General features: G+C 44.7%; 1 long non-coding RNA gene across 1 annotated transcript; it reads left to right on the top strand.

Moving 5' to 3' along the window:
- Positions 1-50: 50 nt before the first annotated feature.
- LOC118980655 (uncharacterized) lies at positions 51-7,645 on the top strand. The gene is made up of 3 exons (XR_005065170.1): positions 51-139; positions 6,186-6,498; positions 7,173-7,645. It is a non-coding gene; the product is annotated as an uncharacterized LOC118980655 (long non-coding RNA).
- Positions 7,646-23,767: the final 16,122 nt, after the last annotated feature.

Genomic DNA, 23,767 nt, shown 5'->3' with positions numbered 1-23,767 from the left:
CCTCAGTCTCGGCCCCGCCCTCGGAGCCCGCGCCTGCCGCCAGCGATTGGCTCGTTCCCGGTGGTTTTCTTCTTTTCTTTCCTGCTTCCTTCGGCAAACAAAGCCTCGATGATGTGGCGCGGACGTGGTGCTGGCTCAGGTAACCCGAGCGTCCCTGGAGACCGTGTGCAAACTTGCCCGGACCTCAGGGCTGGACAGGCGGCCCAGCCGCGGGCTCCTCCTGCTGCCACCGGGCTCAGTAACCGAACCGGAGTGTCAGAGCGTGTGCGCGTGTGTGCACGTGTGTGAATGTGAGATTGTGAAATGTACATGTGTGTCTGCGAGTGTGTGCGTGTGAGTCTGTGGGCGCGCCTGTGTGCACACGCGCGTGTGTGGGAGTGTGTGTCTGAGTACATTTCTCTGTGTGTGAGTGCCTGTGAGTGTATATGTGCTCAAGTGTGTGTGCACGTGTCTGAGAGAGTGCCTCTGTGTGCATGCGCGTGTGAGACTGAGAGCCTGTGCACGTGTCCATGTGTGAATCTGTCAGTGTGTGCTTTTGTGTGTGACTGTGTGCATGCATGGGTGCACCTGAGGGTGTTTGTGTACATGCATGTGTGTCTGAGAATATGTCCATGTGTGTGCCTACGAGAATGTGTGTGCATGCACACATGTGTGCATATGTGAGGATGTCTCCATGTGATTGCATGTCTCTGTGATTGTCTGTGTGTGAGTGTGTCTGTGTACATGCCAGTAAGAGTGTGTGTGTGCACACACACTGTTGGCCACCCTTGTGGGCTTTGCGCTGCCTGTCCAAGCACTGGTTCCAGCTGTCCCTCTCACCTGTTTCTTCACCTCCAGTCACGATGGCCACACGGAGAGAGAAGGGGCACTTTTCCATCTGTCTCCCTGGCCCAAGGGTTGAACAGCGTGGTTCCAGCTGGGATGCACCAGCCTCAGGCACCTTGGCCTCTTACCAGAAGTCTCCTCCCACCCTTCCACCTCCCCTCAGTTTGGGGGCTCCAAAACTGTTTCTGAGCTCCAATTCTTTAAAACGTGAAGAGTAGAAAAGGGCCCAAGGTGCCAACTGCCAGGAGAAACTGAGATTCACCGAGTGCTGTTTCTTGTTAAGGTGAGGAGGGGTCAGGGAGCCACCCTCCTGTGGTGACGGTGGAAGTTGGTGCACCTGTTGGGAAAGGCGACTGGACTGTGTGTGTCAAGAGTCACCAAGGAGTTTATGTGACTCCATGGTGCTTCCTCAGAAAAAGCCATCAGAGAGGCAGAGGCAAAGATTTGCAGACAAGACCCTTCATAAACAGTATGTATGTATATTACACATATAAAATATATGCACATGCATATATATGTGAAATGATGAAGAATCAGAAAAAATTAAGATGCCCCAAAATAGGCGAGTGATAAATTATGGTATCTCTACAGCGAGGACACCATATAGCTGGTAAAGATGTGTTTGAAGACTGTCAAAGCCCATAGAATGTTTTATAGAAAATATATTCTAGTATTTTGTAGAATATATACAATTGTATGTACAGAGTCTCCAATTTGCTAAAGATAGAACTGTCCCTGCCTGATAGACACAATGCATAGAAAGAAAACAGCTCCTAACTGTCGTTTTGGGCCATACCGGAGTGTATGGGTGGTTTTTATTTCTTGTACATTTTTATATTTTTAAATTTTCTACAGTGGACATAATTATTATCATACACTGGAAAAACAGTAAAAAATAAGTGAAATTGAATTATAGAATTATTTAGTATACCTCCTAGGTTTCTGCCTACTTCACTGAGTTGTAAAAATAAACGCCCCATATTTCGTGTATATGTAGGAATTTCCATCAGTGATTTTTCCCTTTTAGGAAATAACCTTATCCTCTACTTAGAAGGTTGAAACCGTCCCTCCGCTTTACTTTTCGGCCCCTCCAAGCCTCTGAATCATGAATTCGTTCTTTCCTTCCCTCTTACCCTTGAGGAGAAACACACTGACCTGCCTGTCCCTTGGCCACGCCTGCTCCTTGGTCCCCAGGACCCCCCTCAGCCAGTCCCTGCCCTTCCACAGCCCAGACGCCTCCCTCTCTGCCGGCTCTTTGCTCTCTACCTACAAACTCACTTCAAGGCTCCATCATCCTACGGTGTCCTGCTCTGCAAAGTGTTCTATAACCCTTGCTCCTCCCACCCCAGCCTTCCTGATCTTTGTCAGTTTGACACATCGCTGAGGCCCCCTCCTCTCCTCTAGAGGCAGTGCACCCTCGGGGTTCTCGAGCCTCCCGAGGTGCCTCTCCTGCTCTTGTCTGCCTCACTGTCTTTGCTCATCCGTTCTGGATGGTCCCTGTCCCATCTCCTTCTGTGATGTGTGCCTATCCTTCAGGGCTGGCTTAAATGCCATACCTTGCTCGCAACACCTCTGATGCCCCAAAGGAGCGTGATTACTTCCTCTTCCCTAACCACAGGGCCCTTTGAATAAGTTTGTGGGGTACGTGTGGTTAACAACTGCACACACGGATGTGATTTTATCACCATGACTCAAATATACATGCATACATAGGGCAGCTTTAAAACTTGGCTGTAAAGTCCTTGACCCTCCTCTCATCAAAAGGTGGCGTTTGTGTCTACCACCCTTGGGGCTCTGGCCTTGTGACTGTTTCAGCCAGCAGAGTGCATCAGAAATGACGCTCGGCGATTTCAAGGCTGGATCCTAGAAGGCCAGCAGCCTCCGACCTCATTCACTGGTGCACGTGGCCCTGGGAGCCGACAACCTGAGCCAATATGGTGACCTGTGCTGCTGGAGAAGCTGCCGGGTGACAGTTCCAGGGGGGCCAGCCTTCGGACCACCCCACTGAGGGCCCAGACATCTTCACTCTTCCGCTGAACACCACCAAGGGAACTCCGCCCATGCCCTGGGATAGAGGGGTCTCGAGGCTGGTCCTCACTCGAGTGCTGAGATGCAAGACAGTGGTTGTTTTCAGCTGTGAGGTTAGAGGGAGATGTTTTAGTCAGTGATAGATACTGTATTTTGCCGTGTATAATGCGCACCCACACTTTGGCCCCCAACTTTCAGGAAAAAAATTTCGTCTTAAATTTTAATTCAATTTTTTACTCATTTGTATTTAGATACTTGTTTTTTTTTGTATTACAAAGGAATTTTAGCATTTATTTTTGAACATATCACAGTACAAGAAATTTTATATAACATAATTACAAAACACAAGAACAGATACTAGGTATTTCAGGCACTACCCATGTATAATGCGCATCCTTATTTTTCCCTCAAAAATTTGGGCAAAAAAAAGTGCTCATTATACACGGCAAAAATACTGAAACAGCATGTATCTGGACTATGCCGAACTCTAAAACTCATTGTTAGATATTTTCTAACAAAGAATTTGCTACTCTCTCATGTTTCACTGCTCTTTGCCTCTTTCATATTATTGTACAGCTATGGCAGGAAAACCCAACACTTCAAACTAAACTCCTGTATGGCCCTTACCCTGCAGAGAGAAGCTAGGAAAGTCTTGCTAGTGGTCCCATACGAACCTGGGTCTCCCTACGCAGTGGGAGATCCAAGGTGGGGTGGCCTGCGGGGGGTAAAGACTTCCAAAGCTCTGGCTGTCCTGGTTGACGGAACCACCACGTAGGAAGTGGGCTGTCTCGCTTCCCTTCCCGGCCCATTGCTCCGGACAGTTAGCGATCTTAGCGACATGAGGATTTTTTCTTCTATTGAAACATTCACCCTATGTGATTACTGTGTACCACACGGCTGACCCCTCCAGGGGACCATAGGAGCCGGAGCTGAGACCCCTGCCACCCCACCCAGTGTCCTGAGGCTGTCCTGGGCATTTCTCAGAAAACAGGAGTGTGGAAGAAAGCTCAGAGCAAAGCGAGGCGATTCACAGGAGGGGGGCCAGGGTTGGGGAGGGGAGGCAGTGTGGTACCAAGCCAGGGCTGCTCTCTATCCGTGTTCTTGTTAATTGATATCATCTGGAGACAGGTGACCGAGCTTTGTGAGAAACCAGCCTTGTGCTTGGCACAGAGCCTTGCCAGTAATTCTGACACAGATCTGGTGATGTAAGTGATCACTGTTGTGCTGTATGGTAATTAGACATAAATGACCACCAGGAAACGGGTCTAATGAACAGGGCGAGACACGAGAACAGTGTGTAGAGATGACCATTCAGTGGGAGGGGCTCACTTGGGATTTCACAAAGTGAAATTCACAAACACAGGGGTGGGAAAACCCGGTCAATCAGCAGCGAGAACAAAACGTTAGTGTTTGCAATTCCTCTCTTGGGTGTATACCCTGAAGGGTTGAAAGCAGGGACTCAGAGAGGTATTTGCACACTCGTGTTCATAGCATCGTGAGTCACAATAGCCAAGGGATGGAAGCCACCCAGGGGTCCATCAGTGGGTGAATGGGTAAGCCAAGTGTCGGGTATACTTACAATGAAGTGTTTTTCTGCCTGACAAAGGAAATTCCGACACATGCTTCAGCACGAATGAATGTTGAAGACATTTGTTAAGTGAAATAAACCAATCACAGAAGGACAAACTGTGGGGTCCCACTTACTTGGGCACCTCGGGTAGTCGTGTTCACAGAGGCAGAAAGGAGAATGGAGGGTGGCTGCCGGGGGCTGGGGCAGGGGCGCAGGGAGTGGGTGTTGAATGCGGACAGAGTTTCGGTTTCTTGAGATGAAACAGTTTTGGAGGACGGAGGGTGGGGATGGTTTCACCCCAGTGTGAATGTACCTAGTGCCACTGAACTGCACACTTGAAAATGGCTACAATGGTAGGTTGTGTGTTGTGTGTGTTTTACCACAGTTTCTTTACCATTGGCATTGGGTTGACGGCAGGGACACGGGCGTTAAAGGTGGGCCGAAGATGCCCCCCCCCCACCAGCCATCATGGTCCAGGCCATACCTGGGATGAGGGCCTTTGAAGAAGTAGCCATCCAGGTGAGGCACAGCACAAGGGACCTCAGTGACCCAACACGTACCCTGGGGACATACACCTGGCTGGTGATGGGACTGGAAACTTGGAGAAGGGCCAGGAGTATTCCGAGCATTTGTCTGAGGAAACACGACAGGACTCTCTGATAGCAGAGAAAGAAATATGTGCGTTTATTGTTTCCATCTTCAGAGCGCAGAGCTAGGACTGATGGGAAGAAGGGAGGGGGTGTAAGAGTTAAAAATTGCGACGAGAGAGAATGTTCCCATTCTTCCACTTGACTCTCGTTAGAATGAGTTCCCTCTGGAACCAGGGAGCTCCTGGCCATGAGTGTTCAGGCAGAAGGTAATCAGAAATTGGAGAGTAGAATGGAGAGCATTCGGCCTGGTGTCATTCAAGGCTCTTTCCGAGTCTGCGATGTTACAGGTGCAGCATGTCCAAGGTCAGGGGAGGAAAGAGGTGAGGCAAGTGGAGCACAGAAGTGCCCTGATATATCCCTGGAAAGTGCTGGATTTTTATTCCAGGGTGCCCAGGATACTCCAGCCCTGAGCCCTGACTCCCACATTGTGTCATTGTGCCCAGGTGTCAGGGACCCCCCCAGAGTTTCTCTGTCCCCTTATTGCGGTGGCAGGTGTCCACCCTGTGAGGAGCACAGATCAAGGTCTGGTGGTAGAGCAACAAGCACCAGGTGACTCCCCTTAGGGTCCTCCTGCCCATGCAGGCCTGTGACAGCCTGTCGGCCCCCTGTGGGTGATGTTCCTGATTCCCCTGCCCTCTTCTTCGTTGCTTCACCAGCCTTCCAACTGATCCCTGCCCTGCTCTTACTCCAGATGCATCTCAGGGGTCCAAGAGATAAGGGTGGAAATGAAATGAAGAAAAGTCTGGTGGAAGCAAGAAAGATGAGTGAGAAAGAGATCAAAGGGAGCAAGGAGAAGGGTGAAGTTTACATCTAAAACAACCCCCCCCAAATTAACAGAGGGGCTGAGAGACTCTCATGACATCACTGCTGTGGATGCACAGCTGCCTTGTTGCTCTCTCTCCAAAACCAGGTCACACGCCTCAGCAGCTTGGAACGGGCCTGGTTACTCCCTGATTTTGTTACTCTGTGTGTGTGTGTGTGTGTTGGAGCTTGTGACCCTAGGCTGGAAAAGAGAGAGAGAAAAGGATTGGTCCGTACCTGCTCTGCTCCCTGTAGTCGTCCAGCCTGGCCGCCGATTGTCATCAGATCCTTTGTGCCCCTCTCTCACCTAGATGACAGCGCCCAAGCTGCAAGCTCTCTGACAATGCGGGACAGCACACACAGGATCCACTATCCTGTCTGCACGGACTCGGCTCAGCGATAGGGCTTGGGCGCCAGGCTCCGTGCAGGCAGCTATCCCGCAGAGAGCGGCTTTGTGCTAAAGGTCAGCGTTTTCCCTTCTCGAGAACCCGCCTTCTCAGAAGCTTTTGCGGTTGGGGCCCTCACACAACCCCGAGGAACTCCAGGACCAGGCTCTGAGTGCAGTCTGTAATGGGGCCCACTTCTGTGCGGGCCAGATGAGTGCCTCCCCAGGCCCCGCACCAGGTGAGTTCCCTCCCCGTCATGTGCTTCCGCACTAAAACCTGTCCTGTATGTCAAGGCCCCGTGAAATTGCCCTGTCGGTCACCTCCTTTGACTGTCAACACACAAAACCCAGCTCTCCTCCCTCTGAATCTGTGCTACACATGGTATCTGAGCGAGTCACTGTGTCCCTAACACACACGCCCAGTGTCATAGTGATGCAGCTTTGTCTCCCCATAAGACTGGACAGTTATAGGAGGGGTCCCCACTTCTCTTAGTTCTTGTAACCTGTTCGCACTCAGCATAGTTTCTTCACATGATATGTGTACAGGGATGACTTGGGTTGTTTGGTTAATAAACAGTCACAGTGGTGACGCTTTCCCCAGGTGACAGTACACTGTTTAGTGGGAAATATTTTTAGAACTACGGTCAGCCACCCTGTGCTTATGCGATAAACATGTATTGTGGTTTTAAATGTGAAGAAGCTGGTTCTTAGCACAACGTCCTTCCCATCGGGGCCTAAACAGAAAATGATTTATTTTGGTGGTGATTTTGTTCTATTGGATTCTAGCATTTTCCAAGTAGAAAGAAGACCTTTCAGGCTCTATTAAACCCAAAGGGTGGAAAAGATGCTTTATTGGACTCTTAATTTCAAATACTTTCCCTGCCCATAATCTTAAAAAAAAACCATTTTACAGATGGTAGAAGAAGACTGAGGCCTTGACCCCAGCTGACTGGACCAGGGCAGCATTTGAAACCAACCTGGATAAAGCAATGTCTCTCTACCAATCAACTTCACTGCGATTATTTGACAGTCCCATGTGGGTGGGCATTGGGATTGAAAAGGACCAGGTTCAAGATGAAGAAGCTGCACGGGTGAGGATATGAGAAGGGACAACACACGGAAGCAAGAATAAGCTTCAGTGAAGCTTATTCCCAACAGGTGGGAGTGGGTTAAGTGAATTGAGAAGTAAGTAGGGGGGTGAGAACGCAAAAACAGTTTATGAAGATAGTGTTATGTTTCTAAAGTGTTTGATTGTGAAAAAGAAAGAGAAAAGACAGAAGTTGGAGGGACTGGTAGAGTGTTATCTATCATTTCAAGATGGGAGACATTTAACATGATGACATTGAAAAAAATAAAGAAAGGGGCAGGGAAGCGGAGCAGGAAGAAATTCAGGGAGGAGAGAGGTCCACTGGGACAGTGCTCCAGAGGGCTGGGTGCCACCAGGGGACAGGAACAGGGGAGGGGGGAGACACCTGCGTGTGGAAGAGCTTGGAAACCCTGTCCAAGAGTCATTGCCATTTTGCAGAAAGTGATGGAGAACCAGAAGCATAAACTGGGAACATTCACCCAAGTTAGTCCATGAAAGGAAAGGGAGCCCGCTGGAGGACTATACAGTCGAGGGATTTGTGTGCGTGGTTGTATGTGTGTGTGTGTGCGGATGTGTTCTGTGTTTCAGATGGGAGAGGCTTGAGCCTGGCGGTGTATTTCAGGGAAGAAGCCAGTGGAGAACCTGGGTTTGAAGCAAGAGGAGAAAGGGAAGAGAATGGGTGAAGAATGGTTCCTGAGGAAGGGGGCAGGGCTGCGTCGACAGCATAGGCATGGCAGACCCCCCCCCCAAAAAGGAGAAGATCCAGTGGTTAGACTCTTCATTCATTTATTGATTGTTTCATTCATAAATAGACAGTGAATATCTGTCACGAAATGAGAATTGTGCGAGGATCTAGGAATATAATAACGAATAGAATGATTTATGTTTCTTGTCTTAAAAGAACATTTTCAAATGAGAGTCGAGTCACGCACTAAGTGACTATGAACAGCATGGTTCGGGGAGCTGTAAGGCACGTATCAGGGAGGGAGGGAGGCCTGACTGTCGTTCACAAAGGCTCCCCTGAGTACATGCATTGGACCTGAGCTGGAAGATGACAAGAATTAGCTACTGTAAGAAAGAACTGGACAAGAACCATGTATTTGACTCATATGTGGGATATAAAATTTTTAAAAAATGCAAACTCATAGATACAGACAACAGTATGGTGGTTATCAGAGGGGAAGGAGGGGGGAGAGGATAAAGAGGGTGAATGGGGTCAAATACATGGTGGGGTGATGGAAGGGGACTAGATTTGGGGTGGTGTGCACACAAGGCAGTATACAGATGATGTGCTATGAGCCGTACACCTGAAACTTCTGTGATGCTATTAACCAATGTTAACCCAATAAATATTTAAGAAAGCAAAACAGGTGGGACCTGGGGAGGTGGCTGGAACTGGTGGTAAAGGAGGTGAGGAAGGCAGGCAGGGCCAGACCATGTAGGAACTTGGAAGGTGGATGAAGAATTCTGGTCTTTTTCTTAGGAATCTAGGGAAGGATTCTCAGCAAAAGAATCCCTGTACTTAGAAGTGGCCACTTTGCCACGTATAAGCCTCCCCATGAGCCTCAGGGGAGGCTCATGTTTATTTAGGGTGAGCTGGATTGGGGCTTCTTCCCAGATATCCAGGAAAACGTGTCCCTCTGGGCAGTTGTATATAGGCCTAGAGCTTAGAGAATTCTCAGTGGAGACAAAAATCGAGATGCTGGGTTATCTAACTTCATAGTGACATACAGAACATTTCTGGATAATCATTCGATTCTGGTTTTGCAAAGTACATGGGACGTTTCTGGGTAATGATCCAGTGTCAGCTTTGCAATGGAAATGAGTGAAGTTTAGTCAAGCTGTAAGATTATTGGAATAAAAAGGGTCAAAAACATATGGATGTTGGTTGTTGAATGGGACAGCCCTCACGGGTATTTAACATTTCCAAGGAGATGGCAGGGGCTGAGACCTGAGAGGCAGCCAAGCCAAGCGCCAGAGTCCCAGGGTCTGGGAAGTAACAGAACAAAGGAAACAGGCTGAAAAGCTGTCCCCAAATGCCGTGAAGATGCACAAAGCGAGAGAAGGGCACCAGCTTAGGCTTTGGACGACTCAGGTTCCGCTTTCTACCAACTACGCAGCTTCAGCAAGTCATTTAACATCCTTGAGCCTCTTTTTCTGTGTGTGCTTAACAAAAAAAAGGAACAAAGATGAGTGATATAATCACCCATCTCCCATCTAGAGCTCCAGTGAGAATCAAGGAGAATAAGTTTATCCTGCATATAGAATTGAGCACTATCAAAATGTAAGGAGGGCTGCGATTAGTTCTCACAGATTGACTCTAATAAAATCCCCAAATATTCAGAAGATGAAAGACATGTTGTGAACTGCATTGGGTTATTCAGAATGTGTTCTGGTGGAAAATCATTCTTTTTTAAATTATTTTTTTCCTTTTTAAATCCTCCTCTGAGGATATGTTTATTGATTTTAGAGAGAAAGGAGAAGGAAGAGAGAGAGAGAAACATCCATGTGAGAGAAACATTGATTGGTTGCCTCTCACATGAGCCATCAACTGAGCCAACCAGCCAGGGTGGGCAGATGTTCTTGAACTAGGACCTGAAATAGCAGGTGGTGGACACAGACCTGTATCAGGAAAAAAATTAAGAAAGTGCTGAAGACGAGAATTAGCTGCGTAGGGTAGGAAGTGATGGTAGTAAGGGGCTGAAAAATCTGAAGGAGTGGAGGGCTCCAGCAGCTAGCAGGCTCTGTGAGGCGGGAGGCCAGGACAGCGGGATATGTCAGCCACCTCAGGGCTGAAAGGGGAGGAAGACGTAGTCAGGGAGGAGGAGACTTACTTCAGAAGGGTGGGGTGAGTTCTGGGCAGTGACAGTTTCTAGCATTTACCCGATGCCAAAGTGGAGAGAAGGGAATCCCCAGATGCGCTGTGAGTCTAGGATTACGAATATTGACATTGAAGACATGCCAAACAGTGCCGGGACTGGGTGGAGAAAGAGACGTCCATGCCAAGAGAGAAATCGCCATGATTTCAGGAGTGAGCGGTGGGAGGAGGGGGTGGGGGGGTGCGGAGATGATGGTAGAAGGAGAAAGTACTGCTGTGGACACTGACCTCCCATTGAGAGTCCTGGTGCTGACCAGAGAAATCGAGTGGAAATTTATTTAAAAACTTGAGAATGATGCTGATCACCTCTCTTCCCCTGTATTGTAGCAAAATTAGCAGCCTCCACGAGGACTGTTGGGACTATGCCAGGAGGGCCAGGCTTCAGAAAGGCAAAGAGGCTGGGGGTCTTCTACGATTGGAATTAAGAAGTAGGTGAATTGGCTTTGGTAAAGGCCCGTGAGGGTAGATGGGAAACGTTGCACAGAAGAGGAGCAGCGGAGATGGACAGTGCAGGTGAGGAAGCCAAGAAGGAACTGCAGGTGAGAGCAGGGGAGAGAATGGACATGCAGAGGAGCCCGGGTTTCGGAAGGTGGCCAAGAAGATGGAGAAGTGTGTCAGACCAGAGTGAACTGGTCTCAAGGTTTCAATGTGACCTGTGGTACGAGGCAGCCTGGATGCGGGTGCAGCTGAAACTCAAGGCTGAGTGGTCCTGGCTGCAGTCCACCTGGCCAGCAGGCAATGCCTTCTGCTTCTGCTCCCCCACTGCCACCAGATGAAAGGCATGGTCACTTCCAATGTGAGGAAGTGTCACAATAAACCAAACCCCTGCGTCAATCTGTCTTGGCTGATATTCCCTGCACCTAGAGTGCATATTGAAAGTTTTCATTCAAGAATGGTCTTTACCTGAATTTTAGAATATTCCTTTTTTCTTTGAAATACCTTTCACTTTTACTTATTTTCTAAATAGCTTCATTTGTATTTGATGCTTTAAAGTTTGTAGATCATTTTCATCTAGTGATTCATTAATTTCATTACCATAACTGTGGAAGTAGGCAAGGCATTATAGATAATCCAATTCTTACAGACGAGTGAAATAAGAATGCGGGAGATACCTTGTTCAGGGCGTCTCAGTTCCGTGCTCTTTCGATGTCTAGAGGGTCCCATCCCTTGAATTGCAAAGTCCCAAAGCATGCTCACACGGCTGCTCCAAAACATGCAGACAAAATGATTATGATGCGCTTGGTGATATATTTAAAAATGAAACCTTGGGACTTGTTAATAATAACTTTCTGTCCCTATTTCTTTGTTGTCTTTCAAGGCCTTCTCAATCACTGAAAAACACATTTGTTCTTTGCTGAAAACCACATAACTGAGGTGAAAGTGACAGGTAATCAACAATGGGAATGATGAGCAGTGGTGGCTGCATTTGGAACAAGGAGTGTGTTTCGTGTCTGTTTAAGACAACGGAACAGTCACTGAAAAATAAGTAGATGGACCTCTGTCGGTGTTTCCAGGATTTTTGTCGTTCTAGGAGCCTAACTGCCCTTTCAAAGCAGGGTTTTGAATGGCAGAAACCTTCCCGAGTGGACAACGTTTAGAATCTTCAGGGCAGGGCAGGGGTGGGGGCTTCTGGAGTGGTTTTCGATCTTATCCAAACGAACTTGGCCGGAACTAGAAGAAAAATGTTCAAATTGCCCCTTCCTTTAAGCAAAACCAGTAAAGATTACAGATTTGACATATAAATCATTATGAACTTGTATGGACCCCAAATCTGTGCTTGGGCTTTATGGTAAGTATTTTCCAATTGAAGATGAGTTACTTGAATCATATGACATGATTGCTTTTGAACATAAAATGATGGCCAAGCACAAGCAATTATATTTGGTTCCAAGTACCATTTATTGAAAAATTAGCTTGTTAGGACCTATGCTGTGGTGCATAATCCTTTGTGGCAGCCTTAAAAAATAAAAGCTTGTTTTTCCTTTAGTCAGCCTTTCCTCCAAACCAGGGAACTTGTGAGGCCCAGCTGCTCCTCAGGATTCTGCACTTCAGCTCCTGGTCCTTTAGGCTGACACTCCTGTCCCACCCGGGTCATGCTTTTAGCATCATTTCCAAGAGGAAAGAGACTAAAACCTGCCAGAAAAGTCCCCATATTCCCAAAGTTCTTCCCCACCAAATACTCAATGTTATAATTAGTGCATTATCACTCTGTGTTAACCAGTCACCTCTAGTGATTTATGTGGCGAATAAACATGAAAAGGTATGTTCTGTCCTTTCATTGCTTTTTCTAAACTTAAAAGAAAACAAAAGTAAGTATTCCTCCCCCCACCAGCCTTATGTTATATGCAGTTTGCTTTGAAATGCTATCAATGTATCCATGGTCAGCTAGATCATGTAATAACAATGGTTACACGTATGTTGTGCACCAAGAGACCAAGGAAACAAAGCCATGGAAAGAAGGATGCTGAGTTTTTAAATGTAATTTTTTTCATTGTGAAATTCTAATTGCAAAAAATTTTGTGCAGAAAATTGGGAGCCCTTCATCAGAGGCAAGGACACACCTTCCATTTTTCTAATCAATTGCATTGAACATTAGTCTCAATTGTCAGTGAAATTTGCTTTGTTTTTTCATGCCAGCTCAACCAAACTAGGCATTTTCCAATCAAGGCATCATAAAATATTTAAAAACTCATGTTGTTAAGTGCATTGGTTTTACTTACACAAGAGATTTTCCAGGAGAATAAATTAAAAGTAGCAGACCCTGGGCAACATTTTGCTTTAGTTCAGTATGATAAATTAGAGCTGGTTTCTAAATATTTTTAATCACCAAATAAAGAGATAGTCACTGCCATCCTCTCGTCATGCCTATCCTTCTCTACAAAGTTAACAGAGATAATTTATATAAAATCAAGAATATTTGGCTAATCCCATCATCTCACTGTGTGTTTATAGTAGTGGCTGTGTTTATTCAACCTCTTTCACCTCAGAACAATGCACATTGAAGATTTCTAGCAGGTGTTGGCGTTCAGCTTTTAACGGTGGACCAGGGGTTTCCCCGAAAGGGAGCTAACAGGTGATGTGGGGACATGAGGAGAGGAGGACCAAACAAAACCTTATCAAACCCACGCTCTGATCAGCAGGCCTGAGAACCGCGTGGGCCATGCTTTGAAACCAGCTCATCCACACAGATCCTGTCTCTGTCCTGAGAAACTGAAGTAGCCTGCATTATCAGAATAATATCGTTTTTTCTACTTGCTTCAATGAACAAAAATACAAGTAATGGAATTCACAGTCCTTTTATATAGGATAATTATATATGTATCAAAGGGTAACAAGTCCCCTAACATAACTGATATAAGATACATATATAATATATACATATATAAAATAATGATCTATCTGGAAAAAGATCAGCCTTTGTCAATATAACAAGAACGATTTGTGTGGCACCGATGTAACCTGGCAGCCAAGGAGAGTGGGAATGCCCACGTGTGAACAATGTTGACTTTGCCCTTCTAGTCAGTGGGGGTGGCAGATGCCCTTGAGTGAGCATGTATGGCTGTCGCATTCCAAATGACTGAGTGAGTAGAGCAATGAATCTGCATCACATTTTGTGTTAAGCTGAACATCCCTCCCTGGACACTATTCAGATGATTCAGAAGGCCACAGCTGTGGGCAGTGATTGGCAGCTTCATCACGACAACAAACCCACTCGTGCATCGTGTCTCAGGCAGCATTTTTTTGTGAAATATTAAGTCACCCATGTGACTAAGCCCCCTTACAGCCTAGATTTGGCTCCCTACGACTTCTGGGTTTTCCCCAAACCAAAATCACCTTTGAGAGGGAAGAGATTTCAGGCCCTCGATGAGATTCAGAAAGATACAATGGGCAGCTGATGGCAATGGGGAGAACTGTGTGAGGTCCCAGTATGCCTACTTTGAAGGGGACTTAGGCATCATTGTCCTATGTACAATGTTTCTTGTGTCTTTTTCAATAAATGTCTCTTTTTCATATTACCTGGTCAGATGCCATCTGGACAGACCTTGAATACATATGTGTGTATGTAGTATGTGTGCATGTGTGTATTTATCCCCTAGACCCTCAGAGACAGTCCATGAGCTCGCCCATGGCAGTGACCACTCCCACAGCTCAGATCTGTTTCTAAACAACGTTGTTCAGTAAAAGAAACCAGGGTTCCTGGAAGTAGCTGACCCCAGAAGTGAAACAGTGAAAATACTAGAAGGAACTGGAATATTCTGTGATACCCCAAAATAACAAAAGACTTGGGAAAGGAAGGAAGCATGTCAGAAGGACCCAAGAATCAAACTGGAGGAACCAACCAATAGCCACAGTTGAAACAGTTTGAGCAACAAAATAAATTATGGTAACATTAAATGATAACTCATAGGATAAAATGATCATACATGAGTCCAGTTGATGTAAATAACTGAATAAATAAGTAAATGGAAAAGAAGAGGCATTCATATCTTACAGAATAACTGTAATTAATACATGAGAAAGAATAAGGGAAATGGAAAATCATCATTAGGTGTACATCGAGTTAATTGTTTGAGGCAATATCCTCCTAACGGTGCTCACATCGATGGGCTAAGTTCTGAGGAGGAACAGGATATTAAGGTGGTTCCAAAGATTTTTCCCAAGATATTTATCAGTTGTAAAAGAAAAAATAGTAACTCTACAGGAGAGAAATCTGTCAGACACTACCTTAAACAAGTCGCCAGCATTAACATTGCCAATAATAAGAAATATTGATACCACACCTCACCAAAAGGCATAACATCATTTCTCTTATTCTCACCAGAGATTGAAGGAAAAAAGAATGAACTTCCAACGTAACATTGGAAAATAGTATTTTGACTGGATACTAGAAGGATAAGAAAGAAGTAACTGGACACAAATACTGCACGGAGCAAATCACCGCAGTGTAATTACGAGACAGCTTCAGGGCATGCAAAGTAACAGACGTTCTATGAAACGACTGATTGGTACTCACCCACAGTGCCGTGTTCATGAAAGGAGGAGAGATGGAGGGACCGTCGCAGACTAGAGAGAACAATGGCTGTGCGTGCGAGGGCTGAGAAAGGCATGAAGGCCATGCTGTTGGAAACTGCGGGAAAAGAGAATCTTGTCATGATGTGACAGGGGGCCACGCTGCACAGTGTCCTGAAGTCTCGTGGAACACAGGGCTTGTAAGGAACGAACTTGGGTGTTGACTGAAAAGCTATCCAGACAAAGTGTTAAAGGTGCAGCCTGGTTCCTCCGTGCTTCTCATGGTCAAATGTGAGAGAGATGATGCACTGAGACACTGAGGGGAGAACTGTTCAATCACAGGGATCAGCACTTGATGTTTGTGAAATTCCCACTCGTTTCAAATTGCAAAAAACACTAGTTTGTGGGCTCTAGACAGAAAGCCACAGACGTAGCTCGACAACATGTTGCTGGTGCCTCAGAAGGAGCAAAAAGTGATGGGGCTTGGTGACAACTTGTGAATTTCCTCAGCATCGCCATGCAAGCCAAAAATAGAAATGGGGTTGTCTAAAAAAGACCTGTGGGTGGGCCTCTGAAAGTCTATGACATACACAGGAGACCCACATCTTGAGAATGTCACACCAGCAGAAACGCCACCAGCCCGGAGTGAAAGGCACAGAGGCAGAATGAAGTGAGAGAAAACTGCTGAACTCCCCAAATATTACAGGCAGGGAGCAGGCCAAGAAAACCCTTCAGCTGCTGAGGCTGCCCCTGTTCGTAGGAGGGGAAGAATGGCTTAGAGGGAAGAGCCGACAGCCTGGAGATTAAAACCCTGAGCCCAGAGACAAGACCTGGACCCTGAAGGATGGTTTTACTTTAAGAATTTAAATATCTTATTTTTACTTAATTAATTACCATGTTTTATTTTAATAATTTTGTGTAAAGGGTAATACAGGTACAACCCAAATGCTCGTCAATTAATAGTTGATTAAACAAAATGTGGTGTCGCCATGCGATGGAATATTATTCAGTCACAGAAAAGGATACTGCACCATAGAGGGAGCTTGGAAACATTGTGCTGAGTGAAATAAGGCAAACGCAATGCCCACAAGTGCACGAGCCCATTAATGTGAAATGTGCAGAACAGGCAAATCCACAGAGACAGAAAGTAGATTATTGGTTGCTGGGGTGGGGTCAAGGGAGTGATGACCGTAGGTAATGGGGGATTTTTTTGGCGTGATGAAAATGTTGTGGAACTAGTGAGTGAATCAAAAAAGAAGGAATGGGGAAAATCAGATGGTTTGTTTGATAGATGTAAGAGTTAGAATAAGGTTGGAAGTGAGGACTTCTGATTGTTTTTTTTGCTTAGGACACACACGTGCCGCTGCAATGTGCATGAAAGAGGAGGGAAGGGAAATGTAAAGAACATCCCCGAACACTGCGTTTCCTTCCTGACACCTAAGCCACAGAGGTGAAATGGATTCAAACAATTTGAAGATGCTTTTGATCATGTGTGTCGACTTCAGACTCTCACCTTCTGAGACCGAAGCCCAGGGGCCATGGTTCTATAACTGCTACAGAAGTAAGATAAATGGTCTATTCAACCAGGACGCTTTACATCTACTTTGAGAGAGACAGAGGTTAACAAAGAGGTAATGCAATGTGGTAAAAAATTGAGTGCTCACTGGTTTATATTTTAAATATAAACCATTTACCTGTAAGGCCTTGAAGAGAAAGGTCAAGGAGGGCAATCTGAACAAATTCAGATTCTTTTCTTGTTACTATAACGAGTTCTTTTTTTCCAAGTGGGAATCCAAGAGATAAGGAGAGATTTCAGTTGGAGATAACGGCTATTTCATCGGTCCCCTTTATATTCCAACAATTAAAATAAAACAAAAATCCTGGTTTAATTTTTTTCAAGAACCCATAGACGTTTTCAAGGTGCACAGAACTTTAGAGAATGCGTTACTCCTGCTCTGTGTTTGGATATGAACCCCTCGGAGCCTTGAACTCCTTGATTTTTGTGCCCTGCCCTTCCTAGCAAGGCCTCACACACGGTCAGTAGCCGACACATGGGTCATCGAATACTGAAATCCAGGTCTGTCCAGAACTTCCCCACTATCGACTCTCTCTAGGTGTTTAGCATGCCAGTTTGTTATTTTACCAATTGCTTAAAACAGTATTACTTTGTGATGAGAAAACCGTTACATCCTGAAAATACTACAGGTTGTGTGTTCTGCTGCATTTACTTAGAGTATTGAATGTAAATACTCTGGAGATCCTAGAGAAACAAGATGCTTCCAGGAACGTGCCTTTGATCATCTCTCCGAGTGTTCTCCACAGACTTACTGCTAAACATTTGCGTTCTGGTTCCGCCCACATCTCCTTCAAGGTCAAGGCAGGACCCGTGATCCGAGCATCATGGCACACAAGGCAAAGTCATCAGGGCAAATTTTAAGTGAATGGAAAGCAAATTTCCCACGGACACTTTTGACTGTCAAGCTTTTTCAATTTCCATTCTGTGTCTTTGTTATATTTCTATTCTGGAGTTCAGGGTTGAATATTGGGGCCAGACCAGGGATGCTCATCAGACAAGCCTTCCTGGAAGACGTATAGTATCATGGCTCAGAACCAGGATCCTGGAGACCCTAAGCCTCCTACTCACTAACTTCATACCTTACTTTCTCTGTCCCTCATTTTCTTTATCTGTAAAATGGGGCCACTATTAGTATATTTATCCCTTAGGGTTGTTTCGAGGATTAACTGACACTCTATCTAGAAAGCACCTAGGGAAGGACTGGCACACAGTAGGAGTTACGGAAGCATGAGCTATTATTATTACTGTTTCTGGAAACTGCAGCATGTAACGTAGAGTCTCTGCCCCAAGGAACTGAAACACTTATCACGTGACCATGAGGCCTGGGGCTGGACAAGAGGGGCTTCGGGAAGGTTTGACCACATGTTTCCATCATACACCTTACACCTGAGTCCTGGGTGTGTTGAAGCAACGGAACAACAAATACTCATGAGTCCACTGTTCATGGAATGCAACCTATGAGTGCCTTCACCCCTCATCCTTCATTCCCTCTCCCCCTTGTCTCTGCACCCCACATCCCCTCTCCCCCCTCTATGTCATCCCTCCTCTGCAATTTCTTTGATTGTAATGTCTTAAATCTTACAATTGTTTTTTATACTGAAGCTGAGAAGGTGTCCTAAAAAGGTAATGTAGAAGGCACAGTTAGTTAATCTAAGGTTATAATCAAGAAATTAAACTTTGACGTTGTTATGCTGCTTCGAAATTATTTTTCTTATTCTTGACTGTAGAAAAAATGAGTGGTTCACTCTAAACATGGCCACAGCTGACCACAGCGGGAATTGCTGTGCCTTCGGAGGCTGTGCAAATCTGAATACATTCCTGTAAAAGCATGCCAGCTCATCTTAGCCTCCCACAGGCTACAGTCCAAAGAGAAAACACATTCAACTTTCTCCCTTTTGTGAGAAAACCTCCCTCCTCACCTACTGTCATGCCAACTTGCTCTTATTTCTGGGACGTAAAGTCAAGCCGATGATTGAAGGTGTAATAGAAGAACTTTCCTCCTTATGCTGATGCTATAATTTGCATTATTTTCTGGATTTTAAATCTATTTCTGTATACTTGAAACTATAGATGGAAACTAGCATTGGGGATGAAAAGGACAGTGTAAGATTCCATTATAAGGACATGATGTCACAATTTAAAACGTGACTTCTTGGTTTTTAAATGGCATTGGGCTTTGAACGGGGACCTTCAAAGGTAACTTCAGCTATAGGTATTGTGGTATCTTCAGCTCTTTCCCCACGGATGGAACACAGATGTAGTTATATTGCAACTAGGAAAAAAAACTGGAAGGCAGTGATAAGATGTAATCGCCATGGTAACCCAGCAGGCTGAGCATGGGAAAATATAGTCATGCTATCACAGTACGCCTTATACATCAAGACAGGCTTGAGTGGTCTGTCTCCAGGGAGAGGAACAGAAAAACCCAGGCTCTTTCACTAACTCCGTCCTTCTCTGAGAGCTCTCTGGGGTGAGGGCAAGCTTGATGTGAGGTGATGAGTTAAAAAGCAAAATAAAAAGAGAAAACTTTCTTGCCCTAGGGACCTGCCCTGCAGTAGTTCGCTTAATGATAAATTTACTAATTTGTTGGTCATTTTCCATTTCAGTTAACTAGCTAATGATCTGTAAACCCACAGCCATGCTGGAAATGAAGAGAACAGAAGGAAGGCATGGTCTCTACCTGTGATAGAAAATAAACATTTTTTTTATGATTCCATGTAAATTTGGGGAATATTTGTTCTAGATCTGTGAAATATACCATTGATATTTTAATAGGAATTGCATTGAATCTATAGATTGTTTTGGGTAGTATGGATCTTTAAAAGATGTTATTCTTCCAAATCCATGAATACGGCTTATGCTTTTACTTATTTATAACTTCCTCAATTTCTTTCTTCAGTGTCCTATAGTTTTCTGAGTACAGGTCTTTTACCTCTTTGAATTTATTCCTAGGTACCTTTTTTTGGTTGCTATTGCAATAGTAAATAAGATTGTTTTCTTTATTTCTCTTTCTGATAGTTCACTATTGGTGTATACAAATGCCACTGATTTCTGAATATTAATTTTGTGTCCTGCTACCTTGCCAAATTCATTTATTAGCTCTAGTAGCTTTTTGATGGAGTCTTTAGGGTTTTCTATGTATAATATCACATTGTCAGAAATAATGACAGTTTTACTTCTTTCTTTCCAAATAGCCTCAGCAGTCTTGAGAAAGAAGAACAAAATAGGACACACCACAATAGCTGATATAAGACTATACTACAAGGCCACTGTAATCAAAATAGCCTGGTACTGGCATAAGAACAGGCATATGGATCAAAGGAACAGAACAGAGAGCTCAGAAATCATCCCACCCTATATGGTCAGTTAATATTTGGCAAAGGAGGCAAGAGCATACAATGGAGTAAAGACAGTCTCTTCAATAATCACGCTGGGAAAATTGGACAGGTACCTGCAAAAAATGGAACTAGACCACTGCCATGGTCCGGCCGCAGCAGGGTCCAGGGATTCCTGAAAGGTGGGTAAGGCGTCGGTGCTGGGTAACAGACAACAACATGCCTCAAAGGACAGTGAAGCTCTGTTCTGTTTATTGCAAGTACAAGCAGGTTTTTATATTTTTATTTTTGGTAGTGATTAACATTTACAGGAGTATAGCATGATCAGTTAAGCAGAAAAAATCAATACAAAGGTAACCAGGAAAATATGAAAGTTCCCATAGTTTCAGTTACATTAAACAAAAGTTATTTTGACCAGGAGAACCATTAATCAGAAAATTTGGAGCCCTGGCTGGTGTAGCTCAGTGGATTGAGCGCGGGCCTGCGAACCAGACGATCGAGGTTCGATTCCCAGTCAGGGCACATGCCTGGGTTGGAACCGGTTCCTTGCAGGCTAACTACCAGCAGGGGATGCACAAAAGGCAACCATACATTGATGTTTCTCTCCCTCTCTCCTTCCCCTCTAAAAATAAATAAATAAATAAAATCTTAAAAAAAAAAGAAAATTTGAAATAGCACTATGTACAGAGTTTGAATATCTTATTGTTTAGTAAAGGTCTTAGAATTCAACATGGGGCAAAAGGATACGCTAGATTGAGCAGAGGTTAGGAAACTCATAAGCATTTGTGATGTCTAACTTAGCTATCTATCTTTCTGTCTAAAATGTTTCTCTGTGTACTATAAACTCTGTCTCCCTAGTAACTGTTTTCTACATGCTTAATAGCTAACTAGCTTCTCCTGTTTCTTTGCCTGTCTAATTCTAATAGATATATATATCCCTATTCAAGGTAAAGGAGGGGCTGTTATTCCAACAACCTTAGACATTCAGGGGCTATTTCATTAGAGGGGATTTGCCTCGGGACTTACTGAAGGGGGCTGCCCTGGGTATTCCAGGCCCCCTACTAGCTGATATCATCATATCCTACAGTTGTTTAATCAGGTCAGGGAAGGAGGTGTTATTTCCCCTGAATTCACTGGACATCATGGGCCCTTTCTCCTTTGGGGTCTCAGAGGAGGTGTTATTTTGGGGAAAGGCCAAGGTGATATTGTTCTCAGCCTGACCTAGTTGCTGTTCAGCTCTGAGAATGGTCAGCATTTCTAGGAGATTTCAAATGATCAGGAAGGTAAAGGTTAGAATACCAAGAGACAGCAAGATTAAAATCAACACCACATTCATACCACGTCTGCCAGGCCGGAGCACGCTTCTTTGAATTTGTCCTCCCCATGCTCGGACTTTGTCAGACAGCATGGTTGGCGGAGCTGGACGTGGCAGACCACCAATTTACAGCATATATAAGAATAAACTCAAAATAAGTAAAAGGCTTAAATGTAAGTCATGAAACCATAAAAATCCTAGAAGAAAACATAGGCAGTAAAACCTCAGGCATCTCTTGTAGCAATACTTTTGCTAATACATCTCCTAGAGGAAGGGCAACAGAAGAAAAAATAAATAAATGGGACTTCCCAGCAAAAGAAACCGTCATCAAAATGAAAAGAGTACCCACGGTATGGGAAAACATAGTCACCAGTGATACGTCTGATAAGGAGTTAATTTCCAAAACATATAGAAAACTTATACAACTCAACAACGGGAAGGCAAACAATTCAATTAACAAATGGGCAAAAGGCCTGAATAGACACTTCTTCAAAGAGGCCATCCAGATGGCCCACAGACGTGTGAAAAGATGCTTAATGCAACTAATCATCAGAGAGACACAAATTAAAACTCCAATGAGATATCACCTCATCCCTGCCAGAATGGTCATAATTAATAAGTCAACGAACAAGTACTGGTGAGGATGTGGAGGGAAGGGAACCCTAGTGCACTGTTGATGGGAATGCAGACTGGTGCAGTCACTGTGGAAAACAGTATGGAGTTTATTCAAAAAAGTTAAAAACGAATCTGCCTTTTGACCCAGCGATCCTACTTCTGGGAATACACCCTAATAATCCTTAAACACTAATCAGAAAGAATACCGCACCCCTATGTTCAAAGCAGTATTATTACAATAGCCAAGATCTGGAAACAGCCCAAGTGCCCATCAGTAGATAAGTGGGTAAATACCTGTGGTACATTTACACAATGGAATACTACTCAGCCATAAAAAAGAGGGGAATCTCACCTCTGCAACAACACGAATGGACCTGGACAGCATTATGCTAAGTGAAGTAAGCCAGTCAGAGAAAGACAAATACCATATGACCTTGCTTATATATGGCATCTACTGAACAAAATAAACTGACAAACAAAATAGAAACAGAGGTATGGAGACATAGAACAGGCGGACAGTTGACAGAGGGGAGGGGGTTAAGGGGGACTGGATGAAAGAAGGTGAAGGGAATAGCCAAAGAACGTGTATGCATAATTCGAGGACATGGACAACGCTGATGGCCAGAGGGAAGGGAGGTGACGGCTGGGTGGAGGTGGGCAGAGTTGGGGGGCAAGGCATGGGGACATCCGTAATAGTGTCAACAATAAAAATAAAGGAAAGAATTTTCTTAAAGAAAATGAACATCTAGTTGGAAGCAATGTATCATTAGGCCCTAAAGTGCTCTTGTTCTTTTGGCTCTTGTTTTCAGTGTTTCAAATCCATCCCAACTCAAGGGAAGGAAGAGGCAGCATCTTGCTTGTCTCTATTTGTCCAGGGTCTAATGTTGCACCTGATAGCTGGTAAAGACTCAGCAAAGGTACGATGAAGGAATGAGCGCATCTCCCCAAGAAGTCGAGGTTCCCTCCGAGCAAATGCCCCATTTCCCAGGTGCTATGCCAGCAGTACGCAGAACTGAGAATTCTCTGGCTTGTACAGTAGCTACTCTAATTAGAATAACTATTCCCAGCCCTGGCTGGTGTAGCTCAGTGGATTGAGTGCGGGCTGCGAACCACACGATCACAGTTCGATTCCCAGTCAGGGCACATGCCTGGGTTGTAGGCCAGTTCCCAGTGGGGGACTCACAAGAGGCAACCATGCATTGATATTTCTCTCCTTCTCTCCTTCCCTTCCTCTCTAAAGATAAGTAAATAAAATCTTTAAAAAAAGAATATCTATTCCCAAATATTAGCAAATCTTTAACCATGATCATCATTTATTATCTGAAACATCTCATTTTCTTAGGAGTCGCTATTAAGACTGGAAATCATAGAGCTGGAAGAAATATGATTACAACTCTCACCTCGTAATTGTCCTTCAGTGATAGCTTAATGATGAGTTAATCAGTTTTGCATTGGTCCAATACTGCCAAGTTCAAGAAATATACACCAAGCCTCAGAACATGGATGAATCTGTAAAAAAAAGACTTTCTGCTTCCAGGGCCTGTACAGAAATCCTATTGATTTTTTAAATGTAAAAAAAAATCACCTTTAATACAGTCATCCCATGAATTGAATGGAGCACTGTTAATGAAGCGTGCAATGTTTAAAGTAAGTCCCTAGCCAAGCAAATATGTAGAAAGTATGTTGTTGTTT

This window comes from Sturnira hondurensis, unplaced genomic scaffold (genome assembly GCF_014824575.4).
Source record: "Sturnira hondurensis isolate 20B ecotype Veracruz unplaced genomic scaffold, ASM1482457v3 Scaffold0022977, whole genome shotgun sequence".
Classification (NCBI taxonomy): domain Eukaryota; kingdom Metazoa; phylum Chordata; class Mammalia; order Chiroptera; family Phyllostomidae; genus Sturnira; species Sturnira hondurensis.
The sequence above is the reverse complement of the archived record's forward strand: the minus strand, read 5'-3'. Positions and strand labels throughout refer to the sequence as shown.